Genomic DNA, 14028 nt, shown 5'->3' on the forward strand with positions numbered 1-14028 from the left:
AAGGAAAAGGAGCCAGCTGTTTCGGATGGAAAATACAAAAGGGAAAAACACACATGACCAGTTATCCACTACCGTGCTTTTTATATAAAATAATTTCTGATTTCCTTCCAGCCAACAGTCAAAACAGACTAAATGGGAACGGATGAAGCACTTATAGAAGAGTATCCTAATGAAAACACTTTAAGAAAGATTGAGAAAAGAGCATGTATCCTATTTTTAAGTGGCGTATGGGGAGGAAAGTGTAAACTTTTGAGATTTTTTTTTTTTTTTTTTTTTTGCTGTACACGGGCCTCTCACTGTTGTGGCCTCTCCCGTTGCGGAGCACAGGTTCTGGATGTGCAGGCTCAGGGGCCATGGCTCATGGGCCCAGCTGCTCCGCGGCATGTGGGATCTTCCCGGACCAGGGCACGAACCTGTGTCCCCTGCATCGGCAGGTGGACTCTCAACCATTGCGCCACCAGGGAAGCCCTGAGATCCATTCTTTATTTACATAATTGGGTGATACATTTATGCCTGAGTCAGAGCTGCTCTCTGCCCAAACAAATCAGATTTATTTTAAATTCTTTCATTATTCCATTTTTCTCCCAAGCCACTGATTTGGTAGCACTCTAAACTGGGTCCCTGCCTTACAGTCGTCCTGATTATGGTTCTGGTGTTTTGTTTTATGCAGACTTGTGACTTAAGCTTATCCCAGAATGGATTGGAATATAACAACGTAAGCTTGTTACTCTTTCCTGCAGCTGACAAGTTTAAAGCACCACCTACCTTAATCTCTCTTGGCTGCTTGGGAGTTCAGGGTAGGTCTTGCTTCCCAAAATTTCAGCAGGTACCTAGAGGACAGATAAAAAAGGGAGCAGCCAGGCAGTAGGCACTGATGGAGAGAAGAAAAGGAGAGATGCCTGGGCCACTGTCCAGGAAGCTAGCTTTGATTGAAGCTGGGGTAAGAGATCTGGTGGTTGTTCCTTAGAGGTCTTTGTAGGTTTAGACATGTCTCTGTCTCCAGTGAAGCCTCCAGCACCCAGACAAAGGGGATCTGGGGGTGTAGCAAGCCAAGTAATGCCTGCTGCATCGTCTCCTGATAACAAGGACATGTGGACTCAGCTGGCAAAGTGGTACCTTGGCCCAGGGAAGGAAGGAGGGAATGATCCTTCCTATCTGGCTGCATGATCCTTCCTATCTGGCTTACCCTATGAAAAGGATCAAGACACCATTAAAATGTTGCCAACTCAGAATGACAGATGACACATTGGTGCATTTGCAAGATTAGGCCTTCCAAGTTGTCTACAATGAAGGACCTCATCAGTTAAGCATGGTGGATGCCAAAGGATTTGGGAAGTGCAGAAGGTTAAATGGTCACCACGTGGGTGTGTTTTCAGGGTCCCAGCTTAATTCATCTACCCATCTGATCTTTTCATCTTGTCTCTCATGCATCTCCTGCTTTCAGCAAGAAGCAAACACATCGTGAAGTTGACGGTTGATGGAACATGCTCTCCTGCTCTAAGGCACGACCTCTGGGCTGGAGTAGAGAGAACCTTGGTGGGAAGGTTTTGCTGCTAATGTATTTATGGAATGAATGTATTTCATTCAAATCTGTATTCCTCTAGGAAGGATTAAAATAAAAACTTTTTAAAAAATACGATTCCTCTTGTAATCTCATTTTGTGGACGGAGAGGAATGAGTCTTTTTAGGGAAAATGAGGTACAACTTGAGTTTTTCTTAAGGTCAGAAGTGGAGAAAGTATTTCCTAAGTACTGTAGCTTTGAAATTATATTTTCGCATGCTTCTGCATAACAGTGCTTAATTAAACTATGCTCCCTGCGTTTCCAGCTCTCATCCCTGCCCTCTTCCTTCCTAAGGTGGTGCCTTTACTTTGCTGTCTCCTTGGAGAACTACAGGTCTACAGTTGAAGGAGTTGGTGAGGTATGGTGGTTAGAGGTGGCTGTCAACACTGGGCCATGAAGGCTTCATCAGGGAGCTCTGGTGGGACTGAGGCAACTCAAATCTCAGCCTTTTGAGCTGGTAAAGGCATCCTGGTGGCAGCGACTCCTGTTCCCAGGAAACCATCGGTGCTAGAACTACAAGCACCCTTTCTCCCTTTAACTCTGGATCACGCTGGGTTAAATTTCTTCATTTCCAGGTGCTAGTTGAAGTGCTGCCCAAGATAGATAAACCTTATGTAAAACAGTAAAAGAGGAATTCTGGGAAATAGTTTAGGTGAAAATGTAGCTGCTGTTGCTTGCTTTACAACTGTGTCTTCCATTTTTTTTTTTTTTTTACCTCTTAGACTTAAGTGACACATTATAAGTCATTCTCACAAGATGAGTAAATTAGTAGCTGCCCCTTTGACAAGATTTTACTCTGAGCCTTCCTTGCCCATTGCAGGTGCCCTCATCTGTTGCTGCTGCTGGGATCAGTCTGCTGTTGGGTAAATGGTCACATTCAGAGGCAGGATGTTAGGGGTGTGGGCTCTGTAGCTGAACGTTCTCCGATCTGGGCTTCGCTACACGATGGCTTGGAAGCTCAGTCAAGTTATGTAACCTCTCTGTGCCTCTTTTTACTTAACTGTAAGCAGAGACTACTACTAAGAGGTCCCATTTCATAGTATTATTTGATGTTAATTCATGTAAAGGGCTGGCACATGCTCAACATACAGTGAGCACTGGCTAATATTCTTTAGTTTTAGGTTATCCTAGCACAGATTTCTATCCTTAAAATATGGCTATTCATGACCCAAGAAGTCCTAGATTTTAGTGAGACAAGTAAAACTGACGTGACTTGAGTTTTCAAGGCCAAAGCCTAGAAACTTTAGTTTGCAGTCTTCTTGTAGATCAGTACATGTGTGTTTGCTGTTTCCTTCCTTAAAAGGCAAGTTTCAATCTTGCATGTGTGCTGAGTTCCTCCGTACGTCGGAGGGCAAAGAGGTGACAGGATCTAGTCTGCTTCAGCCTTTTCAGCCTATTGACCTATATTCACACTTGCTAGTGTGTCTTGAGGAACATAAACGTTGCCAGAGCTATCAGCCCCTTATTAAGTATGTAAACTTATATTACCTGATCACCAAGCTGCATCTTAGAGTCAAACACTCAAAAACAACTTCAGGTATATAAATGATATCATCTGTTTTGGGCAGAATTGTGTTCCTTCAAAATTCATGTATTGAAATTCTAACCCCAGTACCTCAGAATGTGAGTATATTTGGAGATAAGGTCTTCAAAGGAGTGATTAAGCTAAAATGAGGTCCTTAGGGCATACCTTAATCCTGTATGACTGGTCTCCTTATAGAAGAGGAAATTTGAACAGAGAGACCCAGGAGGAAGATCACGTGAAGACGCAGGAAGAAGATTGCTATCTGCAAGCCAAGGAGAGAGGCCTGGGAAGAAACAACTCTGCTGACCCCTTGACCTCGGACTTCTGGCCTCCAGAAATGTGAGAAAATTAATTTCTCTTGTTTAAGCACCACCACCCCCGCCCCCTGTCTGTGGTACTTTGTTGTGACAGCCCTGGCAAACTAAATACTGTCCAACCGAATAGACCATCTTTATGGTGATTGCTTCATAGAGGAGCAGCTTCCAGAGTAGTGATTACAGTTTAACCTCAGTTTTACAAATCGTGAACAACATAATGGCAGTAACAATCTGTAGTGGTGTGTTTTGCCACTGGCAGATTTCTGGACTGCTGAAAGGATAGAATTGCTCCTCAGCTATGTTTTTGTTCCTTTGCTTTTCTTGCATATACGCACTTGACAGTCATGAAGCCCCCAGGCCTATGTCATCCTCAGATAAGGACAACTTTCTTTCAAAAACCATATATTGGCAAAAACAAAAAACAAAACCAAAAAAACCCCGAAACACTTATTGAGTGCTGGCACAAATTAAGGCATTGTAAAGGAACAGAAAAATGGTTAGAACTTATGCCCTTGTCCTCTGGAAACTCAAAATTTTGCAGAGATCTGAATGCACAGCTGGATCACCTGAGGAAATGAGAAAAGTCAGGTGTCCAGGTCAGCCCCAGGCCTACTGATGAGCCTCCTGGGCTCCCCAGGTGATCCTGAAGCAGTCCACAGCCGTCTTAAATGTTGGAGACCCCACAAGATGCAGATGCAGACACCTATACCCAAGGCAAGCCAGACCATGGCAAGCGTTACAGGTACAAGAAGTAGTAAAATCTAGGAGCAGGAGTGAAAATGTAATGCTAAGAGAAGAATAGTAAGGAAAAGTGGATAAAACAATCCTGGATCTGTGGTGTAGTAAAATAAGGCTGGGGCAATACATTTGAGATAACAGGGCTAAAATTTTTATTTATTTATTTTTAAAAATATTTATCTGGTTGCATTGGGTCTTAGTTGCAGGCGTGCAGGGTCTTCGTTGTGGCATGTGGGCTTCTTTCTGGTTGTGATGCGCGGGCTCTGGAGCACGCGGGCTTAGTTGCCCCGCAGCATGTGGGATTTTAGTTCCCTGACCAGGGATCAAACCCACGTCCCCTGCATTGGAAAGCAAAGTCTTAATCACTGGAGCACCAGGGAAGTCCCCAAGGAAGGCGGAATTCTTAACCACTGGACCACCAGGGAAGTCCCAGGGCTAAAAATTTTAGAATGACTAGTTTACCAAATCAATAGCTGCTTTTTGATTATTTTTAATTGCATTGGTAGTGTTTACTTGTGGCAGGCATTGTTCTAAATGTTTTCTAAATAACACATTTAACCTGCATGGTAGACTTGTGATGATCCCTAGTATAAAGAAGAAACAGAGGTGCAAGAGAGGTTAAGTAATTGACACACAGTTACATGGCTGTTAAGTGCAGTCTGCGCCTAGCCCACCAAGCTTTATTGATTCTTCAGTAGTGGCCTGGCTAAAATTGGGATCTCACCATGGCATATAGGCAGGCTACAAGTCTTTAAAGGCAGTCACACAGAACATTTAAATTATTCTATTTAGACAAAACATATTTATATACACGAGTTAGGGAGCTCGTGGAAAGCATGCTTTGGTTTTTGTTTTCTCCTCTGCTGCAGCAGCCCTCTCCACCCTCCACCCACTTCGTGCTGCTGCCTACTTGCTGAGGCACAGGCTAGAGTTGGGCTTTGGGGTAGGACAAACATCAAGATCTGTTAATGGCCAGAATGAGGAGAGAAAATCACTTAGGGAGAAGGGTACTAACTTTGGGAAAATTTACTTCTTGACTGATCTATCACTGGTCAGTAGACAACTTCCAGCCCTTCTTAGCTAACATGTTCTAGGACATCTGTGACACATTTATTTGCAGATATCGTTTGTAACAGCAGTAGTATATTTTAGTTTAACATTTGTTTAATCCTCGTAGAGCATTATAAAAGATTTTACCCCCATTTTATGGTTATTGAAAATGAAGTTCAGAAAAATAAAGATGTTCCACATTTCATATTCAGTACTTCACTGCCTGGGAGCACTTCTTAAAAAGTACATTTTAAAATGTATGTAAATATTTCTCCTCCAGGGTTCTCTTCCATGTGACTCCACGTGCTGCTGTTCTGACACCTCATTTCAGGGTGCATCACACTGCTACCTCTACTAGTTGCATATTTGTGCTGGGGTTGTGAAATGCATTTTTATAAGCAGAGAGCACCATTATGGGCCATTGCTCTTAATTGGTTACAGACAACTGGCACTCAGCTATGAAAAATGAATTAGTCAAAAGTGTGGGAGATGACATAATTTTCTGTTAGGGACTTTTTCAAGATGCCTGACCCAGATATGCTGTAGCAAAAAGAAAGTGAGCCAGGCCATTTTGCATCTGAAATTCCCAAATGCAAGTAGTATTTTGAGGCCAAAGAAAAGCAGGATGACCCATTCATTCAGTATATATTTGTTCTCTTTGGGAAAGGAACATGTTAGACTTTAAGAGGGGTAGAGGAGGGAGATAAAGTGTAGGGGAGGGAGATGAAAAAAACAATGGCTTATGACCAGGAAATTCAATCTCAAGCCCAGAAGCATACACACATGCAAAAAATATATATATATATATTCAGGATCATAGTCCTTTCTTACAGGTGTGTAGTTAGGATGAAGGTATACATCAGAGTTTTTAACAGTGGAGACAGAAGAAGCCTAAGTGTCTTCCAGAAAGGAAATGTTGAATAAATTATGGCACATTCATACTGAGCAATACGTTGTTATGAAAAAGGATGCCTGCTTCCCAGACTCCTTTAGAGCTAAGATTCCAAACAAAACCACAGTTTCTCTGATCAGATGCACTTGTGTGAGACTTTGATTCGGAAGTGAGTTATGTGGGGACAGAAGCAGGGCCTGAGGCGTCCATTTAATATGCAGGCTTGGATCTTACCAAGGCTGATGTGGCTTTGGAGCTGGTGGCTGTGTGGATGGAGGCCTTCTGGTGTGGCAGGTCGCTTCCTGATTGTAGGAGCAGCACTGTGCCTTGCAAGCTCACTTCTGTGCTATGGGATTGGGAGTCGTTCCTAGAATTCAGCCTGGACTCCATTTGAAACCTTTTCAGTGATTCTATGAGCTATCTATACTGCATAATAAATTCTTTTTGCCTAAACTAGCTTGAGGGGATTCTGTTTTCTGAAAATAAGAATGCTGATCAAGTAATTGGTATCCAGAAATATTACAGGAAATAGATCCACAAGGAAATGGGATCTTGCATTAGTTGTCTGACCTCGCTGGGTTTCAAGGCACTGAGGATCCAGCTACTGTTAGAGGATGGGGTACAAAATTGTACCTGGACCCCATGGTTGGGACGTGAGTTAGATCATCACCTGTGACCACTTGAATTGAAATGTGCCCAAAACAATAAATTCAGTTTCATCTAAATTATGTTTCTCCTTCCTGGTCCAGCATCCTCAGAATCCTTTGGACACATATTCCTCAAGAGTTAGGAAATTCTTGTAATTCTGTTAATATATAAGCTTTCTTTTCCAAGGTTTGTCTTTGGAATTATACAGAATTTGAGGGTTTGTCTTAGTCATAGGTTAGAGGCAGTAGGAGGTAGTAGGACTGGTAAATGAGGGGAATTGGAATTTTATTTTGGTGTGGTCATTACAGGGTATTCAAGAAAGTCAAAGCCATTCTCATTAGATAGTGGAGGAGGAGCTGCTTCTGTTGACTAGGGAAATCTTTGGGGTTTGGAGGTGATTGGAGTTATTAGAATCCTCTCAAATATTACCATTCTACTTTTCAGTTTTGTACTTTTACCCCCAAATACTGTAATTTTCACTTAAGAAATCTGCTGAAGCTATGAATTCAACCTGTGTTGTAAGTCAGTAACCTGCAGGATCAGACTGCTTCTGGTTTATCCCTGTGTCAGCCTTACGGCTACAAGAGGGAAGATATTCTTTTAGGGCAGTCAGGGATAACTCCATGGTTCTCTGACGTAGCTTATGTGTCTATCAGGCAGTTTGAGATGAATAGTGTGTTTCAGTATTCATATTTTCTATTTTTTCTTGTATCAGTACTGGTAAGTTATGTTTTTCTAGGAAGTTTTCCATCTTAAATACATGTGTAAATTTAGTCACATAAAGTTCATATCTTATTAATTATTTGTCTCTAGGATCTGTAACAATGTTCCCTTTTTTATTCCTGGTGTTGATAACTTGTGTGTGTCTTTTGTTATCAGTATTGCTCCTGGGTTTATCAGCTTTCTTAGTATTATTCTAAAGAACCAGTTTTTTGCTTTGATGATTTTCTGTATTGTATGTCTGTCTCTGTGACATTACTTTCTACTCTTACTTCCTTCTGTCCACATTTTCAGGTTTAAATTGCTATTCTTTTTCTTCTTAAGATGGCTGCTTGGATAACTGATTTTATTTCTTTTCTAATGTGCTTTTAAGGCTATAAATCATCTTCTCAATATAGCTTTAGTTACATCCTATATTTTTATGTTAGACTTTCATTGTTTTTCATTGTTAAAAATACTTTCTAATTTCTGTTGTGCTTTCTCCTTTGACCCATGGATCATTTATAAATGAATGGCTTAATTTCCAAATTTTCAGGAATTTTCTAGTTGATCTTTTCTAATTGATTTCTAGCTTCATTCCATTATGATCAGAGAACACACTGAATAATTTCAGTTCTTTAAAATTTGTTGAACCTTGCTTCAGGGCCTTGCATATGGTCAATTTTGGAAAATGTTCCATATGAAAAGAATGTATGTACTGCTTTGCTTGGGTACAGTGTTCTATGAATAACAAGTCAACTCGATAATCATGTTAACTAGGCCTCATACTGAATTTTTTGTCTGCTTGTTGTATCAGTTACTGAGAAAGGTATATTAAACATCTTCACTCTGATTGTAGATTTGTCTGTTTCTCCTTTTAGTCGTTCTTTTTGCTTTATGTATTTTGGAGCTCTGTTTCTGGATGTTTAAAAATTTAGAAATGTATTTTTGTGTTGGAGTGATCCTTTTATCGTTGTAAAAAGGACACTGCTTTTATAATGTCGTTCCTTGAAGTCTACTTTGATATTAAAATAGCTGCATCACATTAATCTTGATATTTGCCTAGTGTGTATTTTCCCCTCTTTGAGGACTTTGGACTTTTCTGTATCCTTATGCTTAAGTGTGGCTCTTGTGAGCGGCATACAGTTATGTTTTTTTTACATATTTGGATAATCTGCCCTTAATTACTTAGATCATTTATATATATTATACTTATGGATATATTTGGGTTTAAATCTTCCATCTTACAATTAGTTTTCTATTTATTCCATTCTGTATTCCTTTTTCTCTCCTTTTGGATTAATCAAGTATTTATTGTTCCTTCCTCCTCCCCCCTTTTGGCTCTGTATGTTCTTTATTCTCTTAGTAGTTAGCCTAGAAATTACAACATGCATCTTTAACTTATTAGAGTGTAATATCAATTAGTACTTTTATTGCTTTTAAAAGAATGTTGGTATTGTAGAATACCTGACTCTATTTGTCTCTTTCCAGCCTCTTATATTGTTGCCAGGCATGTTAATTTTACAGACATCTTATATTCTACACAAGATGATTATTATTGTTTTACAAAATAATATTTATTTAAATTTACCTGTATTGATCATTATTCTTTCCTGCATTTCCATGTTCCCATCTGAGATCATTTTTCATTTTTAAGTTTAATGTAGGTCTAAAGATAATGAATTTTCCCAGTTTTAAGACATTCTGTCTTAAAAATGTCTTTATTTTATCTTTTTACAAAACAGCTTTATTGAGGGTAATTTACTTACCATAAAATACATCCATTTAAAATGTACAATTTAATGGTTTCTAGTATGTTCAGAGGTGTGCAACCATTGCCACAATCCCATTTTAAAATATTTCCATCACCCCAGAAAGATCCATTGTGTCCATTTGCACTCATTCCCATTCTCACCCCTAGTCCCAGGAAATTATTATTCCACTGACTCTATAGATGTGCCTTTTCTGATAATGTAAATGCAATTCATACAATATGTGGTCGACCCCTTGTGTCTGGCTTCTTTCATTTAGTGTGTTTTAAAGGCCCACTCGTGTTGCAGCATGTGTCAGTAGTTCATTCTTGTTTATCGCAGAATTCTGTTGTATGGATATACCACATCTTGTCTGTTCATTCACCGGTTAATAGACATTTGGATTATTTCCACTTTTTGGCTATTATGAATAATGCTGCTGAACATTTGCGTACAAGTCTTTGTGTGGATATATTTTTATTTCTCTTGTGTATATACCTAGGAGGTTTGCATGGTAAATTTATGTTTAACTTTTTAAGAAACTGCCAAACTGTTTCCCAAAGTGGCTGCATCACTTTACATTCCTACTAGTTATATATAAAGGTTTCAGCTTCTCCATATCCTCACCAACACTTGTATTTTTAATTATAGCCTTTCTAGTGGGTATGAAGAGGTATCTTACTGTGTTTTTATTTTGTATTCCCCTTCTGGCCAGTGATGTTGAGCATTTTTCCACAAGTGTTTATTGGCTTGATGCCTTTCATCAGTTTGGGAAAAATTCTCAGCTATAATCTCTTTGAATATCACTCTCTCTCATTCCATTCTCAGATTCCAATTACATGTAGTTTAGACTTTTGTACCATGTCCAATATGTATCTTATGATTTTTTAAAAATACTTTTTTCTCTTTGTACTTAGCCTGGATATTTACTGTTGACCTACCCTCAAGTTCACTAATCCTTCCTCACCTGTGTCTAATTTTTCATTAATCCCATACATAAAATTCCCTATTTAATATATCAGTTCTAGAATTCTCATTTAATTCTTTACAGATTTCAGTTTTCTGGTGACACAGTCAATCTTGTTTTCTCTTTTCTTGGATGTATCAATCTTGGCTGTTTTGAAGTCCATGTCCAGTAGAAGTCAATTGTGTGAATTCCTTTCAGGTCCATTTCTCTTTTGGTCCTATTTCCTAGTATGCTTGTTAACTTTTTTTTTGGCCACGCTGAGCGGCATGCGGGATGTTAGTTCCCCAACCAGGGATCAAACCTGTGCCCCTGCAGTGGAAGCGCGGAGACTTAACCACTGGACCGCCAGGAAGTCCCTATGCTTGGTAATTTTTGATGGGATGCTAGAGATTGTATATGAAAAACTGGAAGCTGTGGATGAAATTATCCTCTTCCAGAGAGGATTCACCATATTCTCTAGCAAACAACTACAGCAGGAACATCTCAATCCAGTCAAGAACTGATCTTATTCGAGGCTGGGCTTCTGATTTTATAAAGCTGGCTCTGTGTCTGGTTCACCTCAACTTCTAGTCTAGGGGTCACAATAAGAGCCTTAAGTGTTTGGAAACCTCCCTCCTTGAGGTTCTTAAGTTCAATTTTTGGTTTTTTTTTTTTAGCATTGTGAGACTGCTGAATGCTCTGCTGTACTTTTCACCTACATTTTTTTCCCCTTTTATTTGCTCACCTCATACAACATAAAAATTAGTAAATGCCTGAGAAGAAAACCAGCCTAGGTTGCTTCTCTACAGGTCTCTTTTCCCAGGATCTTTGCCCCTCAAGTCTCGGGTGCCTTAGGAACTCTCCAATGACTTCAAATAGATGTTGCATGCATTCTGTTCAGCCTTTCTTGTTTTCAGTGGAAGAGCATAACAAACTAATTTGTCATAGTTAGAAATGGAAACATAGAGTTATTTTTGAACCCACATTCTGGATGTTTGCTCTGACGTTATGTTTTTTTGTTTTACTTTACTTGTCTTGAAAAGACCAGGAAAAAAAAAGTATGTACTACCTTTAAGATGTCATGTTTATAACATGAGCTTTAAGATGTAATGAACTTTATAACGTACAGTTGGGGTTGTCCTGAACAGTTAAGGCCTGATCATTACTCCTGTGTAATGCGTCCCCCCAGCAAAATAAGTTGATTCTGCTTTTAAAATAATTGGTCTCAGTGAATTTGAATTCTGATATATAATTAGCTGGAGCCTACCTATATCTAGGTTTTTTTAAGTTAGTATTGATTTTTCACTTTGACAGACAGGATCAACCCCATAGTATTTCCACGTACTACCTAATGAAAACACCAATCACCAACAAACCACCAATGATGAAAATAATGCTACATCTCGTTTTCCCACTTTCCATTCCAGATAGGCACTCTCTCTAGGCCACTAATCTTTGGGCTTAGATCTATCCACACTTAAGAGTGGTATATCCCTATGGTAGGAAACAATTGGAATTTTTTTCTCAGTCCACATGGCACAGTTGAGCTTCCTTTTAAATCTACAATCCTGACTTGTATTTGAATCCCCATGTTCCCCAGTCTCCTGGGTTTGACTGCCTCTGTTGCCTGTCTGCTCAGATGTCTCACCCACTGCCTGTGCTGGCTTTTGGCAGCAACTGCAAGCCTAGGCCAGTTCTTTGATCCCAGGTGTCCAGATCTACTCTAAGGAATAGCTTCAGAGGCACATTCTCTTGGCTCTGAATGCACCTCCTTGCTTAGCATTCATCAGACCTAGTACTTTCCAAGTTGGAAATACGAATGTCACCCTTATTTTACCATTTAAAATTTTTATAAGTATTAACAAATTTTTGCAGAAGCTAATGCTTGTGGCTGTAATACATCTCCAGTCAAAAATGTGTTAAATATGAAATCTTATATTAATATGTATAATAATGAGTTATATATATATTTAGGCAGTGCCATGTCTATATAAAACAGTGAAATTTCTTTTTTTTTTTTTTTTTTTGGCTGCGTTGGGTCGTTGCTCCACGTGGGCTTTCTCTAGTTGTGGTGAGTGGGGGCTGCTCTTCCTTGAGGGGCTTCTCATTGCGGTGGCTTCTCTAGTTGTGGAGCACTGGCTTTAGGTGCATGGGCTTCAGTAGTTGTGGCATGCGGGCTCAGTAGTTGTGGCTCGCAGGCTCCGTAGTTGTGGCTCATGGGCTTAGTTGCTGCGCGGCATGTGGGATCTTCCCAGACCAGGGCTCGAACCTGTGTCCCCTGCATTGGCAGGTGGATTCTTAACCGCTGCGCCAGGGAAGCCCTCTTTACTTTTTATACCTAACTTTTCCTGAGAAGTCCAGGAAAGATGCATTTTTTTATAGCTATTCTTTACAGGAGAATACAAAATTTGAGAGAAAATTAACTATTGAGTTTAAACCTATTAGAAGTCTGCCTCTAGCTGTCACTAGTCTGGGGCTGGTTTTGATATTGAATTAAAAGCCAAATCAAAACAAAGAAGACCAAAATAGTTACTCCGTCCTTCAACCTGTTGTCCTTTCTAGAGAGATTTTGGTGAACCCAAGTTGCTGTACCTTTATACCAGTGTCTGACTTGGAGTGATATTCTGCAGGATTCACACTGAAATGATTGAAGTCATATTCATGAATTAAACAGGAAATATTAATGGTTCATGAACTGATAGCTCTTTTATTCTATCAAGTTAGGATTGGTTCTCATAAATCAAACTAATTTTTACTGCTTGCTAAAATTCACTTTTAATAGGAAGAAAATCTGTAATTAGAATTGTCCCATTAGGTGGAAAGCAAAGACTTTTCTTATTCACACTGAATCTCCCCATGCCTGAACGGCACTAGATACAGAATAGGCATTCAGTATTTGAAAATGAAAGAACAGTCTCCCTTTTCTCTCTCTCACTTTTTTTTTGTTTCTCTCTCACTTTTTAATGTCCATTTATGTATTGTCTATGGCTACTTTTGTGCTACAACTGAGTTGAGTGTTGTGACACGCAGCTAGCTAACTATCCAGAATGTTTACTATCTAGCTATTTTTTGGAAAACTCACCAACCCCCATTTTCGGTTATAGTGATCAGGAAACACCTTACGGTTCTTGAAGGACATTTTTGCTAGGTATAGAATTCAAGTTTGGCTACTATCTTCTTTCAGCAGATGTTTTTTTGTTTTCAATTATGTTTTTTTGTTTATCTGATTATTTTTATGCCCTTATTCATATCAAAAATTATAATAAAAACGTGTTGACCAATACTTTCCAGGCACTTTCATTTAGATTCAATTTCTCTTTGTCACAGAATTATTTATCTTTTGTGTATTTTAATATTTGCCTCTTCATTTATTCTAGTGTGGGCCTCCTGACAGGAAGTTCTCTGGGTTTTTTATTTGAAAATAACTTTCACTTTTGTTCTTGAAGAATCATTTTGCTAGGTGTAGAATTCAAATATGGCTGCTATTTACTTTCAGTACCTGGACTATATACTTCTATTATCCTCCAGCTTCCATTATTTTTGTTACGAATTCATCTGTAAGGTGAGTTGTTGCTCCTTTAAATTCTCCTCCCTGCCTCACTATGGTTGTGCCTTAGCCTTTGCTATAGTTTTCAGCACTTTACCATAATGTGCTTAGATACGGTTTTTTTGGGTATATTCTGCATGGGGTTACTGGTGCCTTCAAATCTGTCTGTTGATAAATCATTAATTTGGTGTCATTATTCTTGGAAAACTTGTAGCCAATAATTTTGCATATATTGCTTCTGTCCCATTTTTCTCCTTTTTCTCCTCTACTTCTAGAGAATCTCTTTTCAGTTACATCTAATCTGTTGTTAAGGCCATTTATGGAGTTTGTCATTTCTATTATTATGTCTTTCA

Source organism: Phocoena phocoena, chromosome 11 (genome assembly GCF_963924675.1).
Source record: "Phocoena phocoena chromosome 11, mPhoPho1.1, whole genome shotgun sequence".
Classification (NCBI taxonomy): Eukaryota; Metazoa; Chordata; class Mammalia; order Artiodactyla; family Phocoenidae; genus Phocoena; species Phocoena phocoena.